The following is an 8,736-nucleotide window of genomic DNA, read 5'->3' as shown; positions in this document are numbered from 1 at the left end:
TCTCCTGAAATGAACTCCTGATTTTATTGCATTAGTTTTATGATGTTAATTGTTTGTTTGTTTGTGTGTGTGTGTGTGTGTGTTGTGTGTGTGTGTGTGTGTGTGTGTGTGTGTGTATATATATATATAAAATTAAGGGTGACTTAATGCCCCAATGGATTGCCCATTGTTTCGTTTAATTATGCATTGATTTTGCAATTGCAAACCACTTAGAAACTATTTGCTAAATAAACAAATAAAACATTGCTCATTTTCATTCATGGACAGTGTCTCCATCCACCTTATTGAATTAGGAGCATTGTGATGCATCCTTCCTTCTCTTTTTCTTGCCATATTTGATCCTGAAACAAATTTTTTGACAACTCTGGTTCACATGTTTCTGCACAGGTGAGCCTAGTAGTCATCTTACGACTTTGACTACAGCAACCTCTCCTTCCTGTCCTTCTGTTATGGCTCAGGCCTCTATCCTGACTACGGCCATTAAAACCATCAATGCCATGTTCATCAGAGAATGTGACAGATACCCTTAGATCCTAATGTGAACTTCCTGTTTGCTCATACTCCTAAGCCCTTTTCAGGCATTCCTATGAAGCATGAATCAGATGTGCCCCTGTCATTGCCACAAGAGCAGATGCCGCAAGGTGAGAGGGCAAATAGGTAGGAATGGAGGGTGATGAAGGCAGTTTGAGGCCGGCTAGTCACTTTTGAATATTACTGAGCAGAACCCAGGAAATATCATCTTTCCTGCAGCCCCAACCTATGTACCCTACAAATCTGCTGCAGAAGTTTGGGTGGAGATTTTGAGGGTTCACAGGAAGGAGAGGGGAATGGCAAATCACGCCCTCAGGAATGCAGGCTGCACAGTGATGGGTGCAACCAAGTTCCGTTTAAAAACACATCTTAATTTTAAAACTTAAACTTTTAAAATAACAAAATTTAAAACGAAAAGGGTGGGATGGTAAGTGTTTTATGAGCATTACATGTAACGTCATAGTTTATATGAAGGAAGAAATTCCTAGAAAATAAAATACAGTGAATCATATTATTTTTTTTGGGGGGGGGGAATACTACACATTGTTCTTAGCGACAGCACCTTGACACAATTTAGACCATCTAGGGGCTATTCGCAGACTTATATGGAGGGTGTTTTTCCCCTTCTTTTTAACTAGAAGACTCGTGGTTCGCTAAGAGGCTTTAGCTAGTGAGAAGGGACGCGGGTGGCGCTGTGGGTTAAAGCCTCAGCGCCTAGGGCTTGCCGATCGAAAGGTCGGCGGTTCGAATCCCCGCGGCGGGGTGCGCTCCCGTTGTTCGGTCCCAGCGCCTGCCAACCTAGCAGTTCGAAAGCACCTCCGGGTGCAAGTAGATAAATAGGGACCGCTTTCTAGCGGGAAGGTAAACGGCGTTTCCGTGTGAGGCTCTGGCTCGCCAGAGCAGCGATGTCACGCTGGCCACGTGACCCGGAAGTGTCTTCGGACAGCGCTGGCCCCTGGCCTCTTGAGTGAGATGGGCGCACAAACCCCAGAGTCTGGCAAGACTGGCCCGTACGGGCAGGGGTACCTTTACCTTTACCTTTTTAGTGAATCCTCTGAGGCTCTCCTCAGATTAGCTCCTGCAAGGATTCCAGCTTCTCTCTTTTTTATGCTTTTGTCTCCGTTTGCTGCAAAGTTAACTCTCACCACTCCACTCTCTGCTGCTGGACTTCTCCCTTCCCATATGCTGCTGTTGAGTCTTTTCTGCTTGACTCCCACCACTACTTTTATCTTCATTGCCCTCCAGCTGACTGTGGCGCCCAGCTTGGGTGCAGTTGGACTTTATCCCCATCCTGGCTCCACCCCTCAGCTTGATTTCAAACTTCACGATGGTGGCCAGTCAGGAAGATGTTCCAGTGGCCAGCTGCCATGGTGAAGTCATTTCACCCTCTTGGGGGAGGAAGGGGGGGGCTTTTTCACAGGGCCACAAGCGCTGTCCACATAAGTGGCCATTTTCCACCCAAAGCCCAATAAAAAGTACATTAATTTACACCCGTTTGAATGGTTTTAATAGTTTTTAGGGTTTGTAGGTATGGTTTTCATTTTAAAAATATTTTGTATTTTTTATATTATAGCTTATTTTTTATATATATTGTTGCAGGAATGTTAAAAGGAACTGCACAGTAAAATGAAGGGTGGATTAAAAACTATTGGCATAGGCACTGCATAATAAAGTTTATTAAGCAAATCACTTTAAGGTCATGGATTCATTTCCATAACATTAACTCCACTGTTTCTGAGTATTTGTGCATAATATCCCTCATTAGTAAATTGGGAGAACATAGATGTGCATCAAGTCCTTTTCAGGGAAGAAGAAGCAAATTGCACACTTTCCCATGGGATGGAATGATCACAATTTTCCAAAAAGCCCTGTGGGTGCATTGTCTGTATTCACTGGGTGTTTCCCGTGGAACTTATTATAACATAATAAATTTTAATAATAATTTATTAATTATACTCCTCCCATCTGGCTGGGTTTCCGAAGCCACTCAAGACCTATAAATCAAGTTCCATTCAAGACCTATAAACCAAGTTCCATTCAAGACCTATGAATCAAGAAGCTGCCTACAATATTAGTGCTACGCGAGTCTTTACAATAAACAAAACAATCACAAAATCAAATAGTCTCTTGTGAAACACACAAAAGGAATCTCTGTGGCAATTAGTAGTGGTGGCGTTGTTTACGGAGGCATCATTTGAAGATCCTGCTCCTGTCTAAACAGAGCAAGACGACTCTGGAAGGTAATATATTTACTTATTCTATGTTTTAGGGGTGCAGGATATCAGTAAGTAAAACTCTTGTCTTCAATATATTAGGCTCTCATCAAAGATGTTCATAGCCTTGACAGTAAAGGAATTATTCATCAGTTCCAAGAAACAGTTAATATGTTTGATGTTGGTCTTTCCTTGCTATTCCCAAAGGAGACAGAATTAAATGGAATGCAGGAAGGCTACGTTGACTTGGTTTCTCTGTACTGTGCTCAGAGCTCAGAAAGTAATAGAAGACAAGTAAAATATGCTGTGGCCAGCATTTAAATACATATCTATATCTTAAAGCTCTGGCTCCCATCAGCCCCAGCCAGCATGGCCAATGGTGTGAACCAGCAATGGTGGGAACCAGTGGAAACCAGCAGTAGAGAGCTAACACTTAACCATCTCTGACAAGGTGAAGATAGCTCTAGAAACTATAAACAATGCAGACAGTGTGAGTTGTGCTTCGCCTATTCACACTTCTTGTCTGCTTCCACAGTCTTCCATATATCTTTATGTTTTGTAAGGAACTATGAAGATAAGAATCCTGTGGAGGACTGGAATTTTCAGGGTTGTTTTTTAACAACGTAAAAAAATAGATGCAGGCATTGTCTATATTGTACAGTTTGCAACATAATTAGTACTATGCATATGCTAACAAGGTCTAACTGGTTTGACATGTGATCTTGAGGGAAATGACTATTACTATATTTATATGCATTTATAGCCTAGTTATCATCATATGGTTTCCAGGCAGGTTACAAACACGTAAAATATGGTCTGCTGTTTTCTTCCATGGGAGAATTTTCACCTTGTGTCATGGTCTTTATAAATGCATGACCTACTCATTCAGAACCTTCTACAGAAAGCCAGTTCCTATTTGCACTAGTGTAAATAATCCACTGTTCAGCTGTCTCTGGCGGTTTGAATCCCTGCGACGGGGTGAGCTCCCGTTGCTCGGTCCCTGCTCCTGCCAACCTAGCAGTTTGAAAGCACATCAAAGTGCAAGTAGATAAATAGGTACCGCTCCAGCAGAAAGGTAAACGGCATTTCCATGTGCTGCTCTGGTTCGCCAGAAGTGGCTTAGTCATGCCGGCCACATGACCCGGAAGCTGTAAGCCGGCTCCCTCAGCCAATAAAGCGAGATGAGCACCGCAACCCCAGAGTTGGTCACGACTGGACCTAATAGTCAGGGGTCCCATTACCTTTACCTTTACAAACCAAATATTAAAGGAAAGAAATGACAAGATAAGAGCCATTTTTCATAATGACCGCTCCCCGCTTAAAACGGGGGGCACCCTTTGTGTGGACATGCGCAGCCCTAGATCTGGAGCGGCCCTATCAGCATAGGCTTGGCTTTGCCTTCCCTCAGGGGGGATACCTGGAGGTCTCCGCCTACCTCAGTCAGTTGTCCAATCCCACCTGGGGGAAGCGTTGCCAAGGGGACCAGGCCAGGTAGGGGAGGGATTACCTGCCCACACAGGTAATCCTACCCTACCCACCCTCAGTTAATGTCTTCTTTTGCAGGTTAATTTTTCTTCATAAGTTTTGGAGGTTAACTTATCTTCACAGGTATGCGGGCGCTGCTACGTAAGGTCGCTGTTAAAGGGCCGGAAAGGAATTTCCCTGCATTGGCAGGTTTCGCTTTTCCCATAGCAAAACGTCACAACTTTGGCGGTATCAGGCCTTGGGCGGAATCCTTTAGTCCACCTTCCTCTTTGCGGCGGCGATACCAGGGTTCCCTGTTAAAGGGGTTTCTGAAGGGAGGCTTTGACCGTACGCCGAAAGGTCGTCATTGCTCTCCCCTGCGGCAGCGGCGTTATGGGGGCGGCTATCTCTGCTTGAACATATGTTCTCCAGAGCTGGCCCATCCCCCCCCCCCACACCACTCGGGATCTGGGGACTCTGCCTGTCCACGCAAATGGCTTAGGTGGTACACCAGTGATAAAACTATACAAGATCATTCATAGGCTTCTTCACACAATGAACACAGGTAACAGCTGTCTCTTTCACATTTGTAAGTGTTTGTGTGAAGAAGTCCTTAATTTCTATTTACAGTTCAACTACTGTGTACACAGACTGTACGCTCATTGAACATTACCTGTGAATAACACTTTGAATATACAGCTAGATTATTTGTGAATGTAATGTGTGAACACCCTTATTGTGCTTTTTAAACAAGAACATAGGAGGCACAGGAAATTCCTGACTTCACCCAGATAATTCCTGACTTCACCAGGGCCATCTAGTGACTAAACCATATAATGACCTTACTAACATACTGTTAAAAGTGGCTGCTTAAAGGTCTACTCTCCAGCAGATAGATTAAAATATTATGAATTAAAATCTATGTTTTCTGTTCTTTCAGAGTGAGATGATTTGCTACAAAGGATACCCCAGTGAAGAGTATGAAGTGTTAACAGATGATGGTTATTATTTGACAATAAACAGAATACCCTCTGGAAGAAAAAATATTGCACTTGGAGGTTTCTCATAATTTCTTTTTAAAAATAAGTCCAAAACAAATCCCTAGCCTGTCAAGGTGGTATAATAATAGCCTTGACAGCTATGCCAGCACAGAGTTATATACATGCTTGAAGCGACTGGACCCAGAAGGTTATTGGTTTACACCAAGAGCCCCATTAAAGCATTAAGAATAACAAATATGGGTTTAAACTGGATGGGTGAAGGGCAGCACATATGCTCCACTCCTCAACTGTCTTGGGTTGAGCAAGAAGGTCAGAAGAGGGCTTCAAAGTACATTCAGTTGAATGCTCTAAAAAGTCTTCCTGCACTTGAGAATTCAGACTTACCTGCATTAGCAGTTAAAGTGAATGTGACCCCTGTGAGGAAAACCTGAGCTTATAGGGTAAAACAGCTCAGAGTGTGTGTTCTGCCTTATGTGGGGTTGAGAGACCACCTGGTGTTTGCTTCCATAAACTCAGAGAATGCATGGATGATGAACAGGGCTACGTGGATTAGCCTCAGGGCTTTTTTCCAGCTAGAACTTTCCGGAACTCAGTTCTGGCACCATTCAGGTGGGAGACATTGCCATTGCATGGACAGGCGGAGTCCCCAGATCCTGCGCGGTCCCCCCCATCATGTGGAATAATGACTCAAGAGAACGTGCTATGGGATTAAATTGGCCACAACTTTATTAAATTTCAAATGTGGGTAGACCTTGGCTCAGGCATTGGGTGTTCTCCCTCCCCAGTCCCCAGCCGGGGACCTAGGGAGCATCAGGGTTATCCAGTGTGTGGGGGGGGGATGGGCCGGCTCTGGAAAACATATGTTCAAGCAGAGATAGCCGCCCCCATAACGCCGCCGCAGCAGGGAAGAGCAATGACAACCTTTCGGCGCACGGCCAAAGCCCCCAGGTGGGATTGGGCAAATGACTGAGGTAGGCGGAGACCTCCAGGTATCCCACCTGAGGGAAGGCAAGGCCAAGTCTATGCTGTTGGAGCCACTCCAGATCTAGGGGCTGCACGCGTCCACGCAAAGGGCGCCCCCCGTTTTAAGCAGGGAGCGGTCATTCTAAGAGAACAAGGGAGACGTTCATGGTAAGTTCCGGAACCTCTTCTTTTAGAAAAATAGCACAGGTTATCCCCAAAATTGTGGAGTTGATGGGGAATTCTCTATAAATCAATATTTTGCCGTGATGGATTTGAGTTCATTGAATTTATTGATGCTTCTTTTCATTACGCAAAATCTGCTTTCGCACCAAAATCAGATCTGAAGTCAATTAGAAATGGGTCAAGATACAGTGGTACCTCGGTTTATGAACAGCCCTGTTAACAAACTATTCAGTTTATGAAATCCGCAAAATCGGAAGTAGTGTTCCAGTTTGCAAACTTTACCTCGGTCTACAAACGGAAGCCTAACTGTGGAAGGGCACTGGTGGTGGGAGGCCTCATTAGGGAAAGCGTTCATTGGTTTAAGAACAGATTTGTTTTAAGAATGGACTTCAGGAACAGATTAAGTTCATAAACCAGGGAACCACTGTAGTCTGTTTCATGCAAGTACAGTGGAACCTTGGTTTAGAACAGCTTAGTTGACGAACAAATCAGCTCCCGAACACCAAAAACCCAGAAGTAAGTGTTCTGGTTGTCGAATGTTTTTTGGAAGCCGAACGTCTGATGTGGCTTCTGCTTGAGTGCAAGAAACTCCTGTAGTCAATTGGAAGCCATGCCTTGGCTTTTTCAAATTTTCAATTTTCAAATTGTTTCGGAGTTGAATGGACTTCCAGAACGGATTAAGTTCAAGAACCAAGGTTCCACTGTACAGCTGAAGCTACACAGCCATCCCTGCCTCAAGCACTTTGCCCCCAAAGGGGATATTTGTAGATGGGCAGTAAGGTCCACTTTTGGGGTTCAGGTTTGTTCTATTTATTCAATTTGGCCCCTGGCATGCGCTCAAGCAATAACAGATCTATAGCAGTATAAAAGAATCCTTTATGGCTCAGGATTTTTTCTGAGGCAATATGGATCCTGATATGTGCCCAACCAGGATTGCGATGAGCTATGTTCCCTCTCACTTGTGAGCTTCCAGCTGCCTTACTCTTGCTCCTATATTACCTGCCCTCTTGCCCTGTAGCATCTGCTCTTGTGGCAACGTTGGGGGCATCTCTGTCTCATGTGTCATAGGAATGCCTGGAAAGGGCTCAGGAATATGAGCAAACAGGAAGCTCATGTAAGGAACAAAGAATGGCTGTCACAGTCTCTGAGTCATGTGACACAGATGGATTTAGTTGTAACATTCAAGGAAGAGGCCTAAGGAATGAGAAAGGGGGCAGAGGAGGAAGGGGTTACTGTAGTCAAAAGTCAATGATTGTGCACACGTGCACACAAACATGTGAAGCAGAGTTGTCACACAATTGGGTAATAGATGAAATATGGAAACTAAAAAAAGAAGAAGAAGGCAAGATCCATCAAAATATTCAGACTTTGAGCCTTATCAACAAGTTACATTGGGACTCTAGTCTATGAATGAAAATGGGCAGCAGTTTATTTATTTATTTAGCAAGCGGCTCCTAGGTGGTTTGCAATTGTAAAATCAATGCATAATTAAAACAAACAATCCACTGGGACATTGAGGCACCCTTAATTATAATGCACAGTAATAAATATATAATTAAAAGCACACAAACAAAAACAATAACACACCAGGAGTTCAGTGCAGGAGAATGCTTGCCTAAACAGGTGTGCTTTCAGAAGCCAGCAGAAACCCAACACAGATTGGACGTCTTGTATTTTAGCAGGGAGGGCATTCCACAACACTGGCACCAGCAGTGAAAAAGTCCATCTCTGTGTTAGCACATCATCTATGAGGAAGTGAGGATTTGGAAGGAGAGATGAGAAGTTTGCTCTCTGTCGTGCTGAGTTAAATGGTGACCACCCAAGCAGGAATGTTGCTGCAGGCAGCGGGAGTCGCAAGACTGGATGAAGATAAAGATCTCCAAGGTAGAAAAGTAAAGCTGGGTGTCACCAGGTTACGGCTGGTGATGAAATGAAAACCAATGGATTTGATGAATGAACTATGTAGAAATAGAAGAGGCTTGGGTCCCTGAGGGGCTCCATCGAAAAGTAATTGCATTGCTCACAAATAAGCAAGATTAAATTGAATCTAGGATGAGATTATTTCGAATGGCACTCATACATAGACACCCTTGCACACATGGATCTTGCCAAACTACTGAAACATCTTGTTCAGAGACCAGTTAGGACAGTTTTTGAAAGAGTTTTTGCAATGAAGAAAAGCATCCCGTGATATGTAATGACAGTTAAGAGGTGAGAAGGGGAACACAGGGAGTGGTATATGTTTTACTGTGTGTACGTAGGAGGAGTCAGAAGGAGAACACAGTATGGAAAGTGCGGCACTGGATATAATTGTAGAATGTCACAGGGTATGTATTTACAATGGAGGAAAGAAATGGCCTTGTTGCCTCTGCAGTGGTGGA

This window comes from Podarcis melisellensis (assembly GCF_964234715.1).
Source record: "Podarcis melisellensis genome assembly, chromosome: 5".
Lineage (NCBI taxonomy): Eukaryota > Metazoa > Chordata > Lepidosauria > Squamata > Lacertidae > Podarcis > Podarcis melisellensis.
Note: the sequence above shows the minus strand (reverse complement) of the source record.